This window comes from Rutidosis leptorrhynchoides, chromosome 5 (assembly GCF_046630445.1).
Source record: "Rutidosis leptorrhynchoides isolate AG116_Rl617_1_P2 chromosome 5, CSIRO_AGI_Rlap_v1, whole genome shotgun sequence".
Classification (NCBI taxonomy): domain Eukaryota; kingdom Viridiplantae; phylum Streptophyta; class Magnoliopsida; order Asterales; family Asteraceae; genus Rutidosis; species Rutidosis leptorrhynchoides.
The window spans coordinates 99,405,181-99,415,169 of record NC_092337.1 but is presented as its reverse complement, the minus strand read 5'-3'; positions in this window follow the sequence as shown (position 1 = coordinate 99,415,169).

Below are 9,989 nucleotides of genomic sequence, written 5' to 3'. Positions count from 1 at the left end.
GGTGATGTTAAAAGCTTATGTTTGGTCGAAAGGCCCTCTATTCTAGCATTTCAAGAAACTAAATGTCATAACCTTGTCGACAATTGGATATTCGGGCTTTGGGGTTCTAATGATTGTGGGTATGTTCAAAAAGAAATGATTGGTAAGTCGGGGGGACAATTAATAATTTGGGATAAAAACATCTTCGAGGTTTATAGTGAGCTAATTGGTGACTTTTTTATTGCTATACGGGGGAAATGGAAACAGTCGGGAAATGAATCGATTATTGTCAATGTGTACGGTCCGCATGATGACGCCAATAAATGTAAGTTTTGGGATTCGCTTGACAAGATCTTGTGTATTGATGGTGTGTCGTGGGTCATTTGTGGGGACTTTAATGAGGTTAGAGATAAGTCGGAAAGATTGAATTGTGAATTTTTTTATAACCGGGCTAGGAGGTTTAACGAGTTTATTGATAGAAATAGTTTAGTGGACATTCCTTTGGGTGGGAGAAAATTTACTAGGGTTAGTGATGATGGGTTGAAAATGAGTAAACTAGATAGATTCTTGGTTTCGGATGACTTTCTTAGCTTTTGGACCGATCTAAAAGTGGTGGCTTTAGATAGAACTGTATCGGATCATTGTCCTATTATGATGTCGGATGGTGAAGTGGATTTTGGGCCTAAACCGTTTAAAATCTTTGATGATTGGTTCGTGGTTGAGGGTATTGACAAGGTTATTGCCGATTCTTGGTCTGGTCCAATGGGGGGTAACCGGAAGGATTGCGTTTTTCGTAACAAGTTAAAAAGATTAAAAGGAGACCTTAAAGAATGGAGTAAAGTTCACTTTGGCAAGCTTGATTGTGAGATTGAGTCGGTTAAAAAGGTGGTAACGGATCTTGAAATGAAAGCAGAAGTAGGTAGTTTAAAGGATGAAGAGCGGACTAAATGGCTAAACTCAAGAAAAACATGGATGGAAAAGGAAAAAATCAAGACAGGGATGCTAAAACAGAAAGCTCGTGTTCGTTGGATGATCGATGGAGACGAAAACTCAAAATATTTTCATAATTCCTTAAAGAGGAAATATAATAAAAACAACATCCGGGGGATTAATGTTAATGGGTCTTGGTGTGAAAATCCTAATACAATCAAAGAAGTTTCTTTCAACCATTTTAAGAGCATATTCGAGGTACATAATTCGGATGGACCAAGCCTTGAAGGGCTTTTTTCTGAATTGATTACATCAGCGGACAACGAGCTCTTAGAAGCTCCTTTCACGGAAGGGGAAATTTGGGAATCGGTCAAATGTTGTGGTAGTTCGAAGGCCCCGGGACCGGATGGGTTCAACTTTGGTTTTTTCAAAAAGTTTTGGTCCATAATCAAAGATGATTTGGTAGGTGCTATCAACTGGTTTTGGGTTTTTGGCGAGTTTTCAAAGGGTTGCAATGCCTCTTTTGTTTCCCTTATTCCGAAGAAATCGGACCCGCTGAGTTTTAGTGATTATCGCCCGATTAGTCTTATTTGCAGTTATTATAAAATTATCGCGAAGATGCTGTCTTTGAGAATTTGTAAAGTGGTACCTAGTCTTGTAGGGAAGGAACAGAGTGCGTTTCTTGGGGGTAGATATATTCTAGACGGTGCGTTAGTTGCAAATGAAGTGGTCGAAGATCTTAAACGAAACAAAAAGCACGGCCTAATTTTTAAGGTAGACTTCGAGAAAGCCTTTGATTCGCTTAATTGGGATTATCTTCTTGAAGTGATGAAATGTATGGGGTTCGGTACCAAATGGTGTAAGTGGATTTCCTCGTGTCTTAAATCGGCTACAATCTCCATTCTCATAAACGGGTCTCCGACAAGTGAGTTTAATCTTAAAAGGGGCGTTCGCCAAGGTGATCCCTTATCACCTTTCCTTTTTATTATTGCAGCGGAGGGACTTAATATCCTAACGAAAAAGGCGGTTGAGAGAGGGATGTATAAAGGGGTGGAGGTGGGTAAAGATAAAGTCGTCATTTCTCATTTGCAATATGCGGATGATACGATTTTTTTTGGCGAATGGAGTAGACGTAATGCGCGAAATTTAATGTACTTGTTGGAATGTTTTGAACGGGCTTCGGGGTTGAAGGTTAATTATAATAAAAGTCAATTATTTGGGATAGGCATTAGTAATGATAACGTGGAAGCTCTTGCGTCTTGGTGTTCATGTCTTGCAGGTCGGTTGCCTTTCATGTATTTGGGTATTCCCGTGGGTAATAAGATGAAGAAATTGAATGATTGGTCCCCGGTGATCGAGAAATTTAACAAGAGGTTAGCGGACTGGAGAGCAAAAATGATTTCATTCGGTGGACGGTTAACTTTAGTTAAGTCGGTTCTCTCTAGCCTACCTCTCTATTACTTCTCGCTCTTTCGTGCCCCTACTTGTGTGCTAAATTCTCTCGAGAGTGTGAGACGGAAATTTTTTTGGGGCGGGACGGGTTCTAAATCTAAAATGTCATGGGTTAAGTGGGAAAAAATCCTTCTTCCTCACGAAGAAGGAGGTTTAAATATCATGTCCTTAAAAAGTAAAAATTTAGCTCTTCTTTGTAAGTGGTGGTGGAGGTTTAAAACCGAAACTAACACTTTGTGGGTCGCCGTAATTCGTAGCATTTATGGTTCTAATGGAGGTCTTGTGCTTGGAAACGGGCGTGTCCGAAAACCAAACGCTAGCCTTTGGAATTCTATTTGTGTTGCAGGAAAACATGTGGACGGGTTAGGGATTCCTTTCTCTAAGTCTTTCATACGCTTGCTCGGGGACGGGAAAAGCACCTCTTTTTGGAATGACATTTGGGTGGGGAACGCAAGCCTCAAAGACAAATTCAAAAGATTATACAGGCTCGAGATTGACAAAGATATCAACATCAGTAACAAAACCGAAGAATTTAAGGGAGATGGGCTCGGCAATTGGGCCTATACACCTATGGGACGAACGAATAGTGAACTAACTGAATTGCGAGATACTGTTCGGAACTTGCAGCTGATCGAAGATAAAAAAGACTGTTGGAGCTGGAATCTCAATTCGAAGGGTACATATATGGTCAAGGACTGTTCGGTTCTAGTGGACAAAGTCATCCTACCACGTGCGGTTAATTCAATTGAGTCGTTGCGAAATGGTTTGGTTCCAAAAAAAGTAGAGGTGTTTATTTGGCGGGCGAGATTAGGTCGTATACCGGTAAGGTTCGAGTTAGATAAACGGGGCATCGATTTGAACAGCGTGAGATGTCCGATTTGTGATGGTGACATTGAGACGGTGGAACATATACTTTTTTCTTGTCAAATGGCCAAAGACATATGGGCGAAAGTCCTTAAATGGTGGGGGTATAATTCGGCTTTATTCGGGTATGAGGATATTTTTAATGGTACCTTCGGCTACGTAGCACATGATCACAAAAGGAACCAATGGCAAGCGGTTTGTTGGGTGGTTTGTTACATTATATGGAAGAATCGAAATGCAAAGGTGTTCAAGAATAAGCTCGAGACGGTCCCATCTTTATTTAGCGAGGTTCAAGTTCTTTCATAAGATTGGATTTCACGACGTTGCAAGGGTCATATTATGGATTGGCTTCAATGGTTCTCACAACCTTAGTTTCTCTCTTTTGTTAGTTGCAATCTTTGCAATTAGCTTAGGGCGGTGTAATTTGTTTTCTCTATTTCTTTCGTGATGTATTGTGTTGTTAAGGTTGCCCAGTCAATCATGTACTATTCGTGATTGTTTAATATAAGTCCTTCTTGCTTTTCAAAAAAAAAAAAAAAAATTAAACAAAGTATTAAAACCTTGTTACAATTCGAATCCCCAATTAGTTGGAATATTTAACTTCGGGTATAAGAATAATTTGACGAGGACACTCGCACTTTATATTTATGACTGATGGACTGTTATGGACAAAAACCAGACGGACATATTAAATAATCCAGGACAAAGGACAATTAACCCATGGGCATAAAATTAAAATCAACACGTCAAACATCATGATTACGGAAGTTTAAATAAGCATAATTCTTTTATTTCATATTTAATTTCCTTTATTTTATATTTAATTGCACTTCTAATTATCGCACTTTTATTTATTGTTATTTAATCGCACTTTTAATTATCGTACTTTTTAATTATCGCAATTTTATTTTATCGCACTTTTATTGCAATTTCATTATCGTTATTTACTTTACGCTTAAAATTAAGTCTTGTATTTATTTATTATTTTACATTTGGTTTTAACTGCGACTAAAGTTTTAAAATCGACAAACCGGTCATTAAACGGTAAAAACCCCCCTTTATAATAATAATATTACTTATATATATGTTTGTATTTTTATAAAAGTAAACTAATATAGCGTTGAGCTTTGTTTAAAAAAGATTCCCTGTGGAATGAACCGGACTTACTAAAAACTACACTACTGTACGATTAGGTACACTGCCTATAAGTGTTGTAGCAAGGTTTAAGTATATCCATTCTATAAATAAATAAATATCTTGTGTAAAATTGTATCGTATTTAATAGTATTTCCTTGTAAAATTTAATAGTATTTTATATACACCCCACTGCACATCAAGTATTTTTGGCGCCGCTGCCGGGGAGTTCTCTTAAAAGCCGGAAGCGCAACGCTAATATAAAAAAAAAGATTTTTAGTTTACTTTTATTAAAATTCGTTTTTGTAAAAAAAAAAAAAAAAACGTTTTAAATACTCGAAAATATAAAAAGAAAAACAAAAATATAAATATTTTTAGGAGTTTGATAAATATTTAAGTTTTATAAAGTTTCTTTGTTTTTATAAAAACATAAGTTTTATTTAAGTATTTTGTTTTTATTTAAAAACATATAAATATAAAAAAAATATATATATATATATAAATCTAGTTTTAAGATTTTTATTTATAAAATTATAAAGTGATTCTATTTTTATTTAAGTTTTAAATATAAAGTTTTATTAATACACATATTTAAAAACAGAAAATAAAATAAAAAAAAATAAAGAAAAACGCGTCGAATTTGAAACCTGTCAGTTGAAATTTGAAACCCCGCGACTCGCGGGGTTTGATGTTTTGAGTACCGCAAGTCGCGGAGATTATCTGACAGGCGACAAAACCCTAAATTAGCATTAATTACGGGTGATTAATTATTATTATTATTATTAACCCTAGTTTTTATAATTAGTTTTAATTTTAGTTTTACTTTTTATTTATTTTATATTTTGTTTAATTAGTTTAATTAAATTGTAAAATTAGTAGTTTTATTAAATAAATAATATAAAAAATAATATTTTTATAAAAATTGTAATTTTACAACTTTTTGTATATTTTTATATTTTGTCCCTTTTTAATCGCTTTAGCGTAATATTTGTATTTTTTCGCTCATATTTAATTTTAAACTTAGTTTTTGCCATAGTTATTTTTACTCCTAGATTTTTAGGCTTTGCCGTAGAATTCCTTAAGTGCTTTTTCTTAGATTAAGATTTAGGTACTTTAGAATTTTGCGACGCCTTTTTAAGTTTTAGTTTCTTTTTAAGTTATTTCCATTTGGGATTTAGTTTTTCCTGTAAGCTTTAATATTTTTAGACGACTTTTACCTATGTATCAATTATCATTCCAATTAGTAATTTCAATTTGCGATTATAATTTTAAGTTAGTTGTAGTAATAAGGTTAGGTTAGTCAAGTATTTTTAAGTTTTTATAAGTTTCTTTTATTTTTCCGTCACCTTTTATTTTTCAACCATTTTTCTTTTTCGACCTTTTTCCGACGAACTCTTTTTCTTTCTTATTTCTCGCTATTCTAGTTTTAGGACATAGATTTTTATTCTACTTCTTATCTAAATTTCTTAAAATTACGAAAATTTATTTTGAGTGGTTAAATTAATAGACATCAAAATTTTCTGGTTCGTAGTAATAGTTGGATTTGTACGTGGACCGGGTTATTGGAGCCAAACAGTCCTCAATTATATTGAGACCAAACGAATCCTGCCCCTCTGCTGCATCTTTTGGCTATTCGAAACGTGAGCAAAATCAGAAAAGTATATTGATTGGATAACTTATTATAATTTTTCTTTCCTTTTAAAAACTAATAGGATATTCAGTGAATGCACCGAGCAAGACGTTCACCACCTTTTGTACGTTCACCACCTGTAACTAGATCAAGATATTTAGAAAATATAACCGCCGTTGATTTTTCTTTAGAATCGTCATCCAGTCGACCAAGTACTTCAGTTCAAATTTCCGATAATCCATTTTTTGAACCCGACCTCACAATTGAGAATCCGGAAAATATTCAGGAACGGTTCGTAGATCCTGAACCACTAACAATTCCTCCGGAACCACCAATCATTCAAACAGAGATTGTTGAGGAACGAACCATTAAATCAGAATCATCTAGTGATACCGATTCAACAAATTCAATTATGGAGAATCTGGAACCTTTAAGTATGGAAGACCGAATGAGAGCTAAACGCACTGGCCAAGGTCACGCAATTACTCATCCAGACATTAATGCGCCAGATTATGAAATCAAAGGACAAATTCTACACATGGTGACTAATCAATGCCAATTTAGTGGTGCGCCGAAGGAAGATCCAAATGAACATCTACGTACCTTTAATAGGATCTGCACACTATTTAAAATCCGAGAAGTGGAGGATGAACAGATATATCTCATGTTATTTCCCTGGACTTTAAAGGGAGAAGCCAAAGATTGGTTGGAATCGTTTCCTGAAGGGGCGATTGATACATGGGATGTTTTAGTTGACAAATTTCTTAAACAATTCTTTCCTGCATCTAAAGCCGTAAGACTTCAAGCAGAAATTGTTACGTTTACACAGAAACCAAATGAAACTTTATATGAGGCGTGGACAAGATATGGAAAGTTGTTAAGAGGATGTCCGCAACATGGTTTAGACACCTGTCAAATAGTACAAATATTCTACCAAGGATGCGACATCAGTACAAGAAAAGACATAGATATAGCAGCTGGTGGTTCTATTATGAAGAAAACCGAAACTGATGCTTACAAAATTATTGATAACACTGCTTCCCACTCACATGAGTGGCACCAAGAAAAAGACATCGTTAGATCATCTAAAGCAGCTAGAGCCGATTCTAGCCATGACTTAGATTCCATTTCCGCAAAGATAGATGCTGTGGAAAGACGAATGGAAAAGATGACTAAGGATATTCACTCAATACGAATTAGTTGTGAGCAGTGTGGAGGACCACATTTGACAAAAGATTGTCTCAGTATTGAATTAACAATGGAACAAAGAGAGAATATTTCATACATAAACCAAAGGCCTGGAAATAATTATCAGAATAATTATCAACCGCCAAGACCGATTTACAATCAAAACCAGAATTATAACCGAAATATTCCATACAACAACCAACAAGGTCCTAGCAATCAACAAGTATCTAATAATAATTACAATCAGCAAAGACCGAATTTTCAAAACAAACCACCACAACAAACCAATGATAAAAAGCCGAATTTAGAAGATATGATGACGAAGCTAGTTGAAACTCAAACGCAGTTTTTCACATCTCAAAAACAAACCAATGAACAAAATGCTCAAGCATTTAGAAATCAACAAGCTTCTATTCAAAATCTGGAACAAGAAGTAAGTAACCTAGCAAGATTAATAGGTGAAAGAAAACCGGGAAGTCTACCTAGTGATACAAATGCTAACCCCCGGAATGAAACAGCTAAAGCTATTACCACAAGAAGTGGTACAACACTTAAACCACCTGAAATACCTGTAACTTCTGATGAAACTATTCCTACTCCACAAGAACCACAACCTGATCAAGATAAGGAAAAAGAACTGGTAGTTGAAAAGGTTAATGAAGATAACACAGTTAAGGATAAACCTTATGTTAAACCATATCAACCACCACTTTCTTATCCGAGTAAAATGAAGAAAGAGAAACTTGAAGCCGAGCAATCCAAATTCTTGGATATGTTTAAACAGATAAATGTAAATCTTCCTTTCATTGATGTGATTTCAGGAATGCCTAGATATGCTAAATTCTTGAAAGATCTAATCTCAAATAGAAAGAAAATGGAAGAACTCTCGGCTGTTACTATGAATGCTAATTGTTCAGCAGTGCTGTTGAATAAGATACCAGAAAAATTATCTGATCCAGGAAGTTTCACAATTCCATGTTTTCTGGGTAGTCTTAGTTCAATAGAAGCATTGGCAGACTTAGGTGCTAGTATAAATCTAATGTCGTATTCACTATACACTAAACTAGACCTTGGAGAATTGAAACCAACAAGAATAAGCATACAACTAGCCGATCGATCAATAAAATATCCTAGAGGGATAATGGAGAACATGCTAGTTAAAGTTGGTACTTTAGTATTTCCAGTAGATTTTGTTGTTCTGGACATGGAAGAAGATTCTCAAGTTCCTCTCATATTAGGAAGACCATTCTTAAACACGGCTAAAGCAATGATAGACGTGTTCGGTAAGAAACTGACCCTAAGTATAGAGGATGAGAGTGTTACCTTTTCAGTTGATAGAGCAATGCAACAACCACAATCTGCAGATGATACATGTTATTATATTCAAACTATAGATGCACATGCAGAATTATTAGAAGAATTTCCAGAATTACAAGAAACAGGAGAATGTTCTTTAGGAGAAGGTAATGAACCAATTGATGAAGCTGAAATGTTAGCTACACTAATAGCTAATGGATATGAACCAACAACAGAAGAAATTCAAATGCTAAAAGAAGAAGACAGATATCGATACAAATCATCGATAGAAGAACCTCCGAAATTAGAGTTAAAGCCACTTCCAAACCATTTGGAATACGCTTATTTACATGGTGAATCTGAATTACCTGTAATAATATCGTCTTCTCTTACTGAAAATGAGAAATCACAACTCATTTCTGTGTTGAAAGCTCATAAACCAGCCATTGCATGGAAGATTCATGATATTAAAGGAATAAGTCCTTCGTATTGCACACATAAAATCCTTATGGAAGAAGATCATAAAACGTATGTGCAACGCCAACGAAGACTAAATCCTAATATGCAAGATGTAGTTAAGAAAGAAATTATTAAACTGCTAGATGCAGGTTTAATTTATCCAATCTCTGATAGTCCATGGGTAAGCCCAGTTCAATGCGTGCCTAAGAAGGGTGGCATGACTGTCATCACAAATGAAAAAGATGAGCTTATTCCTACTAGGACTGTAACAGGATGGCGTGTATGTATTGATTATAGAAAATTAAATGACGCCACCAGAAAAGATCACTTTCCCTTACCTTTCATAGATCAAATGTTGGAAAGATTAGCCGGAAATAGTTACTATTGTTTTCTAGATGGATTTTCCGGATATTTTCAAATTCCAATAGCACCCGAAGACCAAGAGAAAACCACATTCACGTGCCCTTATGGTACTTTTGCTTACAAACGCATGCCATTTGGACTTTGTAACGCCCCTGCAACCTTTCAAAGGTGTATGATGGCGATTTTTCACGACATGATAGAAGAATGCATGGAAGTATTCATGGATGACTTTTCAGTCTTCGGTGATACATTTAAATCATGTCTAGTTAATCTGGAACGAATGCTAATTAGATGCGAAAAATCAAATCTAGTACTTAATTGGGAGAAATGCCATTTCATGGTTAAAGAAGGCATCGTTCTTGGACATAAAATTTCAAAAGAAGGAATTGAAGTGGATAGAGCTAAAGTAGATGTAATTGCTAAACTTCCACATCCCATCAATGTTAGAGGAGTTAGGAGTTTTCTAGGGCATGCCGGTTTTTACCGACGTTTCATAAAAGATTTTTCTAAAATTGCCACTCCTATGAATAAACTCCTAGAAAAGGATGCTCCATTCATCTTTTCAGATGAGTGTATCAAATCTTTTAATATTCTTAAAGAAAAACTCACTAATGCGCCGATCATGATAACACCAAATTGGAATCTACCATTTGAACTAATGTGCGATGCAAGTGATTTTGCAATGGGAGCCGTT